The 15,633-nt window shown below is 43.9% G+C and overlaps 1 protein-coding gene across 1 annotated transcript in view; it reads right to left on the bottom strand.

Annotated features, from left to right (window-relative positions):
• LOC127571788 (E3 ubiquitin-protein ligase RNF13-like) overlaps positions 1–14,230 on the bottom strand; it is a 211,809-nt gene extending 197,579 nt beyond the window's left edge. Inside the window, 1 exon segment of the mRNA XM_052018493.1 lies at positions 14,088–14,230. The gene's annotated coding sequence lies outside the window, so the exon portion shown is untranslated.
• Positions 14,231–15,633: the final 1,403 nt, after the last annotated feature.

The raw sequence follows: 15,633 nt of genomic DNA, 5'->3' as shown, positions 1-15,633 counted from the left end.
TATATTCATTATTCTGATTTCCATGCACCAGCATTTCGTTCTAGCAATTCCTACCTTTCAAATTTTATGGAGCAGACTAATGTTGCAGTAATTTTCCCAATTAAACAATTTAAAATGAAGACACTCCACGTTTGTCCACCTGCTGAATGTGTCACCTATTGAATTTTCTGACAACAGAGATCAGGGAATTACTATGGAGAAACAAGTTGAATTTAGGGAAGATGTACATTAAGTAGAATGCCACAGACCTTAAAGCACGATTATCTCAGCCATGCATTCTGTTGATTTGGTAATACTGTGCAACATTCTGTTTACTTCATTCACTACAGTCAGCACCCGCGTTACAGCGTTCAGGTAACAGAATTCACAAATCAGAACACAAAAATTTGAGACATGGAATAACATTTGCTCTCATGAAATTAACGTGGAGGGAAAAAAAAACTTTTTTCCAACTCCCATTTGTTGACGCATGCAGACCGTTTTCTAGGAACACGACTTCCCTTTGCTTGTGATGCAATGGAACACGACAGTCTTGCATACATACATTACCCAATTTCTTTAGCCTTATTCTCAGATATGGTGCACATTAAATTTCATAATGGATCAGAGCAGAAGTAGGCCATTCAGCCCTTTGCACTCTACCATTCTTGAAAATCTCAGTATCACTTTCCTGCACTAGCCCCATATCCCTTGATTTCTTTAATAGCCAGAACTCTATTGATCCTGTTACCAATCAAATACAGCATGCAATAAAACACACCAGACAATGCCTTTGCCTAACAACTATACTTCTTATTAATCACGATTAATTCAAAAAACTCAAAATTCACCACGTAGTTTCAAACAATCACTTAATTCAACTCTTTAGTTTACTTTCACAACTTCCAAAACCTACTACTAGTATTCAGATATTACCCGCTCTACAGTAACCTGGCCAGGGTTTGATCGAGCTGAGAACTGTGATCTACAGTTACAGCACCTTCCCAATCATCGTGTGGGACTTCAACCAGGCTAACTTGAAGAAGTCTCTGACCAACTACCACCAACACGTCAGGTACGGTAGTGTAGCGGTTAGTGTAACGCTATTATAGCACCAGCGACCCAGGTTTAATTCCGACTGCTGTCTGTAAGGAGTTTGTACGTTCTCCCCATGTCTGCGTGGGTTTCCTCCAGGTGCTCCGGTTTCCTCCCACATTCCAAAAGGCGTACAGGTTAGGAAGTTGTGGGCATGCTATGTTGGTGCCAGAAGTGTGACAACACTTGCAGGCTGCCCCCAGAACACTCTACGCAAAAAGATGCATTTCACTGTGTGTTTCGATGTACACGTGACTAATAAACATACCTTACCTTACTTACCTGCTGAACCAGTAAGCCGACACACTCAATCACTGTTACACCACCATCATATTCGCCTACCGTGCCATCTCACACCTGCACTTTGACAAGTCCGATCACCTGGTTGTACTTCTACTCCCAGTAGATAGGCAGAGACTGAGGACCGCAGCACCAGTGGTGAGGACCATGAAGGTCTGGTCAAGGGAGGTGGAGGGCCATTTACAGAACTGCTTTGAATCGGTGGACTGGACCATGTTCAAGGATTCATCCTCAGATCTGAATGAATATGCCACAGCCGTCACTAACTTCATCAAGACCTGCACTGGCAAGTGTGTGCCTTCGAGAACATACTGAGTTTTCCCAAACCAGAAGCCCTGGATGAACCAGGAGATTCGCAGTCTGCTGAGGGCTAGATCTGTGGTGTTCAAGACAGGCAATCCGGAATCCTACAAGAAGTCCAGGTACAACCTACAGAAGGCCATCGGGAGAGCAAAAAGGCAATACCATGTGAAGTTAGAGACACAATCGGATGCACGACAGCTGTGGCAGGGTTTGCACGCCATTAGTTCCTATAAGGCGAAATCTAACAGCATAAGTGGCAGTGATGCTTTACTCCCAGAGCTCAATGCCTTTTATGCACGCTTTGAAAGGGAGAATAACACCATACCTATGTGCATCCCCACAACATCCGAGGAAGGAATGGTGAGGAAGGTCCTCTGAATCAGAATTAGATTATTATCACTGACTTCAATTATGTGAAATTTGTCGTTTTGCCGCAGCAGTACAGTGCAAAGAAATAAAATTACTATAAGTTACAAAAATAAATAAATAGTGCAAATAAAAAGCTCCCCCAAGAAAATTCTAAATCTTTCTACATTTATTCTGCAAGGTCACTAGCAAGACCAGGGTATAATTGCTCTTCCCCAATGCGTCCTGGACTGGGAGGTTTGTGGACCAGTTCAGCAGAGTCAACCATATCACTGCCAACGTCAAACTGGATAAAGACAGTAGACTTCCATCCATAAAGGATATCAGTGAGCCCAATGGGATTATACAGACATCCGATAGTTTCATGATCATCAACACTGATTCAAAGCTTTTTGCTTCAGATATATTTAATTAACTTAATGTAAATCCTCCAAGTGCTGTGGTAAGACTTGAACATGTGTCTCCAGCTTGTTGGTGTGGATACATAACCAGGATGTGATCTATCCAGAGATATAAAGGCTGTGGGTAAGCCTAGTAATGTCTAAGGTAGGGACATGTTCGGCACAGCTTTGTGGGCTGAAAGACCTGAACTGTGCTGTAGGTTTTCTGTGTTCTGACCCTGTGAGCTCTGTCTCAGAGGCCAATGTCCAAACATCCTTCAAGAGGGTGAACCCTCGCAAGGCGTCAAGCGCTGGTGTGCCTGGCCGGGTACTGAAAACCTGTACCAACCAACTGGCTGGGATATTCAAAGACATCTTCAATCTCTCACTGCTACAGTCTGAGGTTCCTACCTGCTTCAAAAGGGCAGCAACCATACCAATGCCCAAGAAGAGCAGGGTGAGCTGCCTCAATGACTATCATCCAGTAGCACTCACATCTACCGTGATGAAGTGCTTAGAAAGGTTGGTTATGGCTAGAATTAACTCCTGCCTGAGCAAGGACCTGGATCTGCTGCAATTTGCCCACCGCCACAACAGGTCTACAGCAGACGCAATCTTACTGGCTCTCCACTCAGCTTTGGAGCACATAGACAACCACAAGACATACGTCAGGCTACTGTTTATCCATTATAGATCAGCGTTCAACATCATCATCACCTCAGTACTAATAACCAAGCTTCAAAACCTGGGCCTCTGTACCTCCCTCTGCAACTGGATCCTCAACTTCCTTATAGGGAGACCACAGTCAGTGTAGATTGACAATAACATCTCCTTGCTGAGGCGCATCTCAAGGATGTGTGCTTAGCCCACTTCTCTACTCTCATAACTGTGTGGCTAAGCACAGCTCAAACACCATCTATAAATTCGCCAATGACACCACTGTTGTTGGTAGAATCTCAGATGGCGACGAGGAGGTGTACAGGAGTGAGACAGATCGGCTGGTCGAGTGGTATCGCAACAACAACCTCCCACTCAACATCAGCAAGACCAACTGATTGTGGACTTCAGGAAAGGGAAGTCAGGAGAACACGCACCAGTCCTCATTGAGGGATCAGCGGTGGAAAGGGTGAGCAGCTTCAAGTTCCTGGGCGTCAACATCTCAGAGGATCTATCCTGGGCCCAAGACATTGATGCAATCATGAAGGCGGCACACCAGAGGCTCTATTTCATTAGGAGTTTGAGGAGATTTGGTATGTCAAAGACGCTTACAAATTTCGAGAGATGTACTGTGGAGAGCATCCTGGCTGGTTGCATCACGGACTGGTATTGAGGCTCCAATGTGCAGGATCGCAAGAGGCTGCAGAGAGTTGTAGACTCAGCCAGCTCCACCATGGACATAACCCTCCCCACCATTGAGGACATCTTCAAGAGGCGGAGCCTCAAGAAGGCAGCATCTAGCATTAAGGGCCCTCACCATCCAGGACATTCCTTCTTCTCGTTACTACCAACGGGAGGAGGTACAGGAGCCTGAAGACCCAAACTCAATGATTCAGGAACAGCTTCTTCCATCAGATTTCTGAATGATCCATGAACTCATGAACACTACTTCATTATTCCTTTTCTTTTGCACTATTTATTTTTGTAATTTATAGATTTTTATGTCTTTGCACTGTACTGCTGCTGCAAAACAACAAATGTGTCAGTGATAATAAACCTGATTCCTATTCTGATTCAGAGATAACTGCTCATTTATTTAAACTCGAGAGAATATACTCCCAGTTTACTTAATCTTTCCTGTTACAGAAAACCTGTCATTCCTAGAAGGCAATAAGAGACTGTGGATGCTGGCATCTGGTCCCACTACATTGACTTACACTTCTTGGCTCCTCAGATGCTTGACCTGCTGAGTTCTTCCAGCATTCCGTTTTTTGTTTTGCCATTCCTAGAACCAGTCTAGTAAATCTTTGCTGCACTACTTCTATAGCAAGTACATCCTTTCTTTAGTAAGGAGATCAAAACTATACACAATAGTTCAGGTGTGACCTCACCAAGGCCTTATACATTTACAGCAAGACTTCCTCATTCCTGTAATCAAATATTCTCCCAGAATAGAAACTAATATATCATTTGGCTTTCTAATCATTTGCTACATGATGGCTTTCAGTCACATATACAAGCATACCTAGATCCCTTTAAACATCAAAACTGGAAAGAGTGCGGAAAAGATTTACAAGGATGTTGCCAGGACTAGAGGGCCTGAGTTTATAGAGAGAGGTTGGCCAAGCTTAGTCTTTATTCTTTGGAACATAGGAGAATGAGGGGTGACCTTTTAGAAATGTTTAAAATTATGAGAAGCATAGATACGGTGGATGCTAACAGTCTTTTCCCCAGGGCAGGGGAGCTCAAAACTAGGGGGCACAGATTTAGGGTGAGAGGGGAAAGGGACCTCGGGCTGCTTTTTCCACACAGAGGGTGGTGAGTATATGGACAAGCTGCCAGAGAAAGTGGTTAAGGCAGGTACAATAGTATCATTTAAGAAGCACTTGGATAGGTACATGGAGGGCCAGGACTTGGAGGGATATGGGCTGAACACAGGAAATTGGGACTGGCTGGGTGGGCACCATGGTTGGCATGGACTGGTTGGGCCAAAGGGCCTATTTCCGTGCTGTGTTGCTACATACATGACTCACCATATATAGAAAAAACTCAGCTTCTTTGTTTTGTGCACTGAAGTGGCCAAGCTCGCATTTTTCCCTATCCCCCAGAAGCCCCTTCACACCTTCCTAAGTATTCACAACCTACCTAGCTTAGCATCCTCAGCAAACTTGGAAAAATGACATTCAGTTCCCTCAGCCAAATTACTGCTACGGACTGGGAATAGATGGGGCAGAAGCACTGAACCCTGTGGGATCCAACCAGCCAAAGCTCTGCTCTTGGCTTTCTGTCCAATAACCAGTTCTAAATCTACACCAGTAAACTACTCCCAGTGCTATGTGCTTTAGCCTTGTTGACCAACCACTGTGTGGGGCTTTATCAAAAGCCTTCCAGAAGTCCAAATGTGCCACATCTACTCATTCTATTAGTCACAACCTCAAAGAAGTCCAGCAGATTAGTCAAACATGATTTTCCCGTCATTAATTCATGTTGGCTCCACTCAATCCTGCTTTATTTTTCTTTTAAAAAGAAAGGACTTCTGTTGTCAAATCCTTCATTACAGGTGTCAGCATCTTCCCTGTTACTGATAGTACTCTAACAGGTCAGGAATTTCCAATTTTTCTCTCTCTCTCTCTCTCCTTAAAGATGTTACCCTCCAATCTACAGAAATAATACCAGAAACTGTAGGATTTTAGATGATAACTGGAGCATCTTTCCTCTCTACAGGCAGCCCTTTCAAAACTCTGATGTAGATCATCAGGACTTATTGGCTTCCAAGCTCACAAACTCCGAGGTTTTATTTTGACTAATGTTTATCTCCTTCAGTTCTTTATTCTCAGTTGACCCCCAGAATGTCCAACATTTCCGAGAGGGAACTATTTTTGTGTCCTTCTTGAAGACAGACACAAAATCAATCCTGTCATTTCCTCATGCACCATCATAAATTCTTCTCTGCCTGAAAAAGACACACATTTGCCCTATCAAACCTTTCCGTTTACGTACCTGTCCGAACTCCTTTATGTTCTGCGCAAGCCTCCTCTGATATGCCATCTTGGTCTTTATTTTAAATGAATATCTTGGTCCTCCATTGCCAAATTCAAAAATGCTCCCAATTCACCCACTGTTATTTTACTCATTTACACCCAGTGTCATAATTCGACCCGTGTCCGTTCCCAGCAGAGAAATCCCATCAATCCCATTCCTCTTAATCCAATTCCACCACAGCCTTACAACTTACCCTCTCACATGCCCATCAAGTCATCCTTGATTCTTTTGCCACTTCCTATAACCAAAAAGTAACTTACAGTAGCCAATTAAATTACCAGCAAGTCTTTGGGATGTGGAAAGAAACCAGAGAAAACCACATGGCCATTGGGAGAATGTGCAATCTCCAGACATGTACTAACTCAATGTAGCTGCACTGTGTAATGAATTGACCTGTACGATCGGTTTGTAAGACAAGCTTTTCACTGTACCTCGGTACAAGTGACAATAATAAACCAATACCATATGGAACCCAAGGTCAGGATCAAACCAGGCATTGCTGGAGCTGGGAGGCAACAGTGTGAACTGTTGTGCCACCACACTGCCTTTTCCTGGTAACTTTATAAGCTTCATCCTTTGTCTTAATGTTCTCTTTCATCTCAAGTCTCTTGTGAGAAAGGCCATGCCTATCAGATCTTGTATGCACAGCCAGAGGCTCAACACTACTGTACACTGCCTGAGTTGTTCTGCTTCAGGAACGCTTGTTTGCCAAAAAGATCAGGAAAGGAATGCATTGGTCTTTGTCAAGCAGCTGTGTAACACAGGATCGTGTGCTTTGTAGGCTGATCCTAGGGACACACACTGAGACAAACATCGACCCAGTGAAAAACATGCTTCAATCTGCACAAGGAACAGTCCACAGCCAAATGCTGCAGACTGGCACATTCCAAGATGCAGGACCACATGCTGAGGGAGAGGATACAGCCCACCTCCCTCTTCACAGTGAAGGATTGGACTTGTAAAAAAAACTTCAAACTTTCATGGAAGAAAAATTGATGTCATACTGATACAACACAAATCTTATAAGCAAATGGAATGATCAGTCTTGTACTGTAAATGGTGACACACAAACCATTACAAGTTGTCTGTTTTTGAAATTAAAAAATTATATAGATTAACCACCTTAAACTGGACTCATAATAGTTATTCCAAGTCAACACACCAGAAAAGAAATGAGGTTTATTGAACTGCATCAAAGCAACAATTATATTGCTCATTCTAGAACTGCAAGTCAACAAACGTACCCACCGCCTCTTCCCCTGAACCACTTACATTTCTCAAGCAAATTGGTGAATTTAACATCATATACACACACATATCTACTATTTGAAATACAAATTAATTAGACACGTATATATTTTAAAAAAGTGGAACAAGTACAGCCTTCAGCACTAGTGAAAGAGGCAGAGGAATATTTTAACCATCAATCAACTTCCCGAATGCAGGTTGAGGTATTAAAAGAAAAAATGCTGAAAAAATTCAGATTAGTTAGCATTGGAGGAAAGAAACAATTGACATTCAGGTAGATGATCTTTCATCAATATTGGGAATAGTTAGCACTAAATAAGTTTTAATTGTTAAGGGGGTGGGGAGTGGGAGGGAAGAATGGAATAGAGAAGTAAAGTAAAAGGTCGGAGAAAGGATTATATTTTGAAAGGTTGACCACGAAGGTGGTAATGTGCCAAATTAAAAAACCCAGAAAAATCGCCAAATGAATTGAGTATTCCCTGGATTTTCTGTTTCACTGTGTAGGATGATCCGACCAGAGAAACATCAACAATCCTTCCCCCACTACCACCACCCCCTCCCGACGCTGCTCGACCCACCTCCTCTAGCAGATTGTTTGTTGTTTTCATTACTGTGGGATCTTACTGTACATACACTGGCTATCTTCTTTCATGTTGCAGCCAATACACATGCTTTGGGCCCTTTGGAATAAAAGGCTATGACTGACACTATTTCTGGCTATTAAATGCTCACCATGCACGTTACTCCCCATATACCTTTCAATTTTAAAATATCTTTACTTCCCAGTTGTACACATTCTTGATACAATCAGGAGACATCTGTTACCCTACATAAAGATCTTGCTATCAAATGCAATCCAGTTCCAAGAGGACAATTACTGTACAAAACAAACCACGGATTTTTGGCCATTCCGGGAATTAGTGGTTTCAGGGGGTTAATCTTGTTTTAGAATTTAATTAAGTTTTGCATTTGGCATTTAACTTAACATCGACATTAATTTGCTTCTTTCACATTATTAGCCAGTGGTAAATCAGCTGCTTGTTGTGAAGTTACACAGTTAATTAGGTAGCTGGCTAGAAATGGTTACTAGGTAATTACACTCAGCAGGGATTGATGCAGGTTCTTGCAATTTTAGCTAATGCAAATACAGAAGGGTTTTGCTAAAGCACACTGTAGATAGCATGCAGTCCAGTTCCACAGAATATTGCATTGACAAAGGATGAAATGTTGGATTTTGGGTGGAGGGGTAGTGTTAACGGTGCAGTGTTGGGGAGAGAGATGCTGTTCCGTACTACATTTCTACTTAGTGAGTCAATCTAATAAATAGAGGGATGGCAAGGCACCTCAGACCTCCGGAATGTGCATCCCATGGTACGTGGGAACTCCAGGATGTATCCATGTCCTGCACAACCACAGGTACAGGAAGAGACATCCGCTGGAGGATTTTTTTAAAATTCCAGATTTATTTAGTTAATTGAATTAACAATCTCCAGCTGCACTCACATTTCTGTAGCAGAAGCACAAACCTTTGATTGCTAGTCCAATAATTTAAACACTAGGCTATTGTCTCCTCAGCTCAAGAAGTTGAAAGCAGAGCAGAACTGAGTGACAGTCACACAAGAAGCAAGTAGTTCAGGAAGACTCCCTCCCAAGTGGATCTTCTTCAACCAATATTTGAGCATGAACACCGAGGGAAAGAAGCTTCCCTTAGGTACAGCAATCACAGCCTAGACCACTGCTCCATGGGTGGTACAGCTGCGCAGAGGAAGAAAGTTCCATAGAACCATACAGCACAAAACAGGCCGTTCGGCCCACCATGTTGTGCCGTCCATCAAACCACCCTCACACTACCTAACCCCTTCCTCCTGCATATCCCTCCATCTCACATTCCTCCATATGCCTATCCAACAAGCTTTTGAACCTGTCCAATGTATCTGCCTCCACCACCACCCCAGGCAGTGCATTCCATGCACCAACCACTCTCTGGGTGAAAAACCTGAACCTCCCACCCATAACCTTAAAGCCATGCCCTCTCGTCTTGAGCATTGGTGCCCTGGGAAGGAGGCGCTTCAGTAAAATATTACCTGCAGGAGACTGCATAGTTAAGAAAGCAGAGACGTTTTTGCAGTTGTGTACAGAATTCCAGGACAGTATGCTGTATCACTGATACCATGATCAAGGACATCATCAAATGGCCAAAAACATTTTGGAGGGGAAAAGACTGAACAAGCTAGAGGTCACAGTCCATAATCACACCAACAATGCAAGTAGAATTTAAAAAAAAGGACAAGGTCCTACAGGCAGATTTTAAGGAGTTAGGGGAGAAATAAGCAGGACCTCAAAGAGGTAGCAATCTCCAGATTACTCACTGGTGCATCACTAAAGGACTAAAAACAAACTGGAAAGATGGTGCAGGATGGAGTGCTTTAGACTCTTGGAGCACCAACCCTGGGGAAGGTAGGAGTCTGTAGGCCAGATCAATTGCTCCTCAAGAGAACAAAGACTAATATCTTTACTGGTAAGATTTCTAATGCTGGTGGGGGAAGGTTTAAACTATCTCAACAGCAGGAAAAAGGGAGGAAAAAAAAAAGCAATTGGAAATGAAAGGCAGAAAATTAGTGAGATTTTGGAAGACAAACAAAATTTTCGTTCTTTTAAAAAAAGTCTGTGTTCAATAACATACACCCTAATGCAAGAAAGTTAGTGAACAGTCCAGATGAGCTGAAAGCACAAACAGATGTTGAAGTACGATTTTACAGCTATATCCACAACATGGCTTAAAGGGGGTCATGACTGGCAGTTCAATGTTTCTGGTGACATGGGTTTCAGATCAGATAGATTGGAATTTAAATAAAAGGGTTAAAATAAATGGTTAAAAGCAATCATGATTGTGAGGCAAATACTGGAAGAATCAAACAGGGCAAACCAATCAACAATTTAAAAAAAATGAAAATCACACCACTGGGAATATAAAATAGATTGCCAAACACTCCAAGGGAGATAGAAGAGGAAAATTGTAGACTTAGTCCTGATGTACAAAGCCAGGAGGCATCAATAGTGGGGCATCAGCAGGGAGGTTATACCATATCTGTAAACAACAGAAGTTAGGCCACAGCTTAAGTGGATTACCAGTCTGGCCACCACATTACAAGAAAGATGTAACGGAACTGGAGAGGGGCAGAGGAGATTTACGTGGGTGTTACCAGCTACAAGGAAACATTGGATAGGATAGGGTTTGTTTCTTTAGAACAGAGAAGGCCAAGGGGAGACTCAATCTAGGTGCATAAAATTATGAACTGCCTAGACAGAGCAAACAGGAAGAATCCATTTCCCCGAGCAGAGCATTCAAAAACCAGGGGGAATAGATTTAAAGTAATTGGTATAAGAGTTACAAGGGAGATGACAGAAAGGTTTCATACACAGACAGTGGCAGAGGTCTGGAACCTGCTACCAGCAAGAGGCAGAAACCTCCATCACATTTAAAGTACTTGAATCTCTATTTGAAGAGCCATGAACTGCAGGGCTACAAACAAGTGCTGAAGATGGGACAAGAATAGGTAAATTATTTATTTTAATTCCACAGATGAATGGCCTCATGCTGTGCTGTAAATTTTCTATGATTCTATAAACCAAGGGGGAGAAAAAGCAAAAGTATCAATTTTGGCAGACTGACCTGTAGAAGTTACTTTAACCTAGCTCCCAGTTTAACAAGTGTTAACCTTTTCCAGTAAAAAAAAACAAGCCGCTGGAGGAACTCAGAAGGTCACAGACAGCACCTGTGGAGGAAAATGGACAGTCAACATTTCGGGTCAAGATCCCTCACCTGGACTGGGGCACAAGAGACTGCAGATGCTGGAACCTGGAACAAAAACTGATTCATTGTCCATTTCCCTTCACAGATGCTGTCTGACCCACTTAGTTTCTCTAGCAGTTCCACTTTGGCTCAGATTCCAGCATTGGCAGTCTCTTGTGTCTCCTAAACTTTTCCACTCTGCTTAAAACACAGAACAGTAAGGCCCAGGAACAGGTCCTTCAGCTTATGATGTCCGTGCCAAGCTTGATGCCAAATTAAACTAATCCCTTCTGTCTGCAAGTGATCCATATCCCTCCATTCCCTACATATTCACGTGCTCATCTAAAAGCCTCCTTAACACCATACCATATCTGCTTCCACCACCAACCCTGGCAGCATGTTCCAGGCACCTACCACCTTCTGTGTAAAAAAATACTTGACCTGCACATCTCCTTTCAACTTTCCCACTGTCACATTAGATGCAAGTCCTCTTGTATTAGATATTTCTACTCTGGGAAAAAGATTCTGACTGTCTACCCTATCTATGCCTCTCATAATTTTATAAACTTCTGTCAGGTCTCCGCTCAGTTTCCAACGCTCTAGAGAAAACAATCCAAGTTTGCCCAACCTCTCCTTATAGCTAATACCCTCTAATCCAAACAGCATCCTGGTAAACCTCTTCTGCACCCTCTCCAATGCCTCCACATCTTTAAGAACCATAGAACAATACAGCACAATACAGGCCCTTCGGCCCACCATGTTGTGCTGACCTTCAAACCACACCTAAGATTATCTAACCCCTTCCTCCCATATATCCCCCCTATTTTAAATTCCTCCATATGCTTATCTAATAATCTCTTGAATTTGACAAACATATCTGCCTCCACCACCACCCCAGGCAGCGCATTCCATGCACCAACCACTCTCTGGGTAAAAACCTCCCTCTGATATCTCCCTTGAACTTCCCACCCATTACTTTAAAGCCATGCCCTCTCACATTGAGCATTGGTGCCCTGAGAAAGAGGTGCTGGCTATCTATTCTTTCTATTCCCCTTAATATTTTGTATACCTCTATCACATCTCCCCTCATCCTCCTTCTCTCCAAAGAGTAAAGTCCTAGCTCCCTTAGTCTCTCCTCACAATCCATACTCTCCAAACCAGGCAGCATCCTGGTAAATCTCCTCTGCACCCCTTCCAACAATTCCACATCTGGTCACACCATTTCCCACAATGGTGTGACCAGAACTAATACTCCAAATGCAGCCTAACCAAAGTTTTACACAGTTGCAACAGGACATCCTGACTCTGATACTCAATGCCCCAACCAATGAAAGCAAGCATGGCATAAGCCTTCTTTACCACTCTATCTACTTGGAAATCTTGATTGTCATGGACCAGTTGGGCCAAAGGGCCCACTTCTGTGACGTATGACTCTATGACTCCACTTGTAGTGCCTCTTTCAGAGTGGTAAGGATTTGGACCCCAAGATCTCTTTGTACATCAATGCTGTTAATTGTTAAGTAGAGTAGTGGGAAACTGGAAGATTGGGAAAACTTTAAAAAGCAACAAGGAACCACTAAGCAAGCAATAAGGAAAGAGAAGATAGATTATGGAAGTAAACTAGCACAAAATATAAAAACAGATAGTAAAAGTTTTTATAATTATATAAAGCAGAAAAGGGTGGCTAAAGTGAACACAAGTCCCTTGGAAGATGAGAAGGGGGAATTAATATTGGGTAACGTGGGAAGGGCCGAGGCCTTGAACAACTATTTTGTGTTGGTCTTCACAGTGGAGGACACGTCTAACGTACCAAAGAGAGATGTTATGGATGCCATGGGAGATAAGGACCTTGATACAATTGCTGCCACTAAAGAGGTAGTGATGAGCAAACTAGCACGCCTAAAGGTGGACAAGTTCCCCCAGTCCTGATGGGATGCATCGCAGGGTACTTAAAGAAATGAAGGAAGTTACAGTAGAGGCATTTGTGAACATTTACCAAAATTCTCTGGACAGGTCCTGGCAGACTGGAAGACAGTGAACGTGACACCACTGTTTAAAAAAGGATGTAGGCAAAGGTAGGTAACTATAGGCCAGTTAGCTTAACGCCTATAGTCAGGAAAATGCTTGAAGCTATCATTAAGGAAGAAACAGCAAAATATCTGGAAAGAAGTGGTTCCATCAGGCAGACACAGCATGAATTCAGGAAGGACAGATCCGCTGTTAACCTAATCCTCCCCCTTACCCTAAAACCATGTCTTCTGGTTTTCCAAAATAACTTCATGGGTTTGTAATTCAAACATCTTGTAATGACGAGATGCAATTTCATGTTAAGAGTGTTCATGCTTAATTCAGATTTGCTGAGTTACTCATTATCCATGGCAATTATGGATTTTGCTTGTACACAAACGTAGAATCATTGCAGTACATTCGGCACATTAAGTCCATACTAGCTTCATGGGTCAAACCCCATATCCCTCCCCCTAACTTCTATAAGTTGTAGGGGAGAAAAAGGAGGGGAACGGGGGTGTCAGGAGAATGAAGATGGGGGGGTGGGAAAGGGAAAGGGGAGGGGTGGGGACAGGTGGGGAGGAGGGGAAAGGGGTGATGGGAGGGGGAAAGGGGAGGGGCTGGAGGAGGGGCTGGGGGAGGGGTGGGAAGGAGGGAAGGGGGAGGGAAGGGGAGGGAGGGAAGGGGGAGGAGGGAGGGGGAGGGAAGGGGGAGGAGGGAAGGGGGAGGAGGGAGGGGGAGGGAAGGGGGAGGAGGGAGGGGGAGGGGCGGGGGGAGGGGTGGGGGCAGGGGAGGGGCAGGGGAGGGGAGGGGAGGGGAGGGGCTGGAGCCTCACCCAGAGCCATTCCACGGAGGCAAATCGTCAGACCTCTCTCCCACCTCCAGCCGGGTCAGTGGCCGTTCGGGCCATCGCTTACCTGTTGCACGAAGCTCTGTGTACCGGACGGAGGCGTGAAGAACACACAGACGGCGCCGCGGACCACATGAGAACGGAGGTGACACAACACCCCCCCGTGACACAACAGATGCCGCACTGCTCGGCCGGCCCAGTGCTCGCCGCAGCTGCCAATCACCCGGCCGTCCGCCCCGCCCTTCGTCTTACGATTGGCTGAGTTGACGATCTCCCCGCCCAACTCCGACGGAGGTGTCAATCAGCCGCCGCCGAAGCCCCACCTCCTTCCCCTCGTGACGTGATATTTGTTTATTGTCCGAGACCCGCCCATTGCGTGCTCGTCCGTCGATCACCTGGGCTGCCGCGTCCTCGTTCTGACGCCGAGAAGGGATTGGTTGATTCTCCAGAACCCGCCCACGCCGCCCGCCTCAGCCCTGTTTTACATGATAGATCCTGATTGGTTGGTTCTCCAGACCCCGCCCAGTCTCCCGGGGCGAGCAGGGGGTTCCAACATCTGCAGTCTCCTGTGTCTCCAGCGCTGTGGCATTCACGTTATTGACCCTTCCAACAGCAGCTGGCTATCTCCTCCTGCAGATAGCAAAATATATCAGAAATATGCTCTGATCTACTATTGCATTTATCCTTTTTTAAAAAAAATGATTTCAAGGGTTTTCACCTAAAGAGTAACACCCCTGGATTACACAGTAGGAGGAAAGATTACATCTGGATTACAGATGTGTTTCATCTGTCACTCACTCTTTAGGCGCAAATCCATGAAATCATTTTAAAAAGGACAAATGCACAAGTAAGAAACTTCTGGATAGGTACATGGAGCGGAGAAAAATAGAGGGCTATGGGTAAGCCTAGTAATTTCCGAGGTAGGGACATGCTCGGCACAGCTTTGTGGGCCGAAGGGCCTGAATTGTGCCGTAGGTTTTCTATGCTTCTAAAAGAGCTGAACGCGTATTGGTTTATTATTGTCACTTGTACCAAGGTACAGTGAAAAACTTGTCTTGCAAACCGATCGTACAGGTCAATTCATTACACAGTGCAGTTACATTGAGTTAGTACAGAGCGCATTGATGTAGTACAGGTAAAAACAATAACAGTACAGAGTAAAGTGTCACAGCAATTTACGTTATACTAGCACCGTACCAAATGTTTTCACATTCTTCAGCAATGGAAGTGGTACAGGCAGTCCCTGTGTTCTGTTCCAGAGAACTGTCCATAAACTGATGTTTTCTGAGTCAAATATGAACAATTTCAATGGGGGTTGATTAACATGAACATTTATTTATTGTCTTCAGCTGTATAGTTACAATGGTACAGAATTAGAATGTCCTACATCCGACGACTAGTTTCAATGGCTTCAACGTAACAATGGATGTTACATTGTTTGATTAAGTATTTTACAAGTGTCAATAGAAGAGATAGCCTTGTCAGCTTCCAAAGCAAATCTCTTAAGCGCCCTCCACTGTCAACCGGTACCTGCGTTTTTAATAGGCAAAGGTGTCTGTTTGATTACCAAGGGGAGGTTACATGTAAACAGATTTTGTTTTGAAGACTTGGTT

Source organism: Pristis pectinata, chromosome 6 (assembly GCF_009764475.1).
Source record: "Pristis pectinata isolate sPriPec2 chromosome 6, sPriPec2.1.pri, whole genome shotgun sequence".
NCBI classification, from domain to species: Eukaryota; Metazoa; Chordata; class Chondrichthyes; order Rhinopristiformes; family Pristidae; genus Pristis; species Pristis pectinata.
The sequence above is the reverse complement of the archived record's forward strand: the minus strand, read 5'-3'. Positions and strand labels throughout refer to the sequence as shown.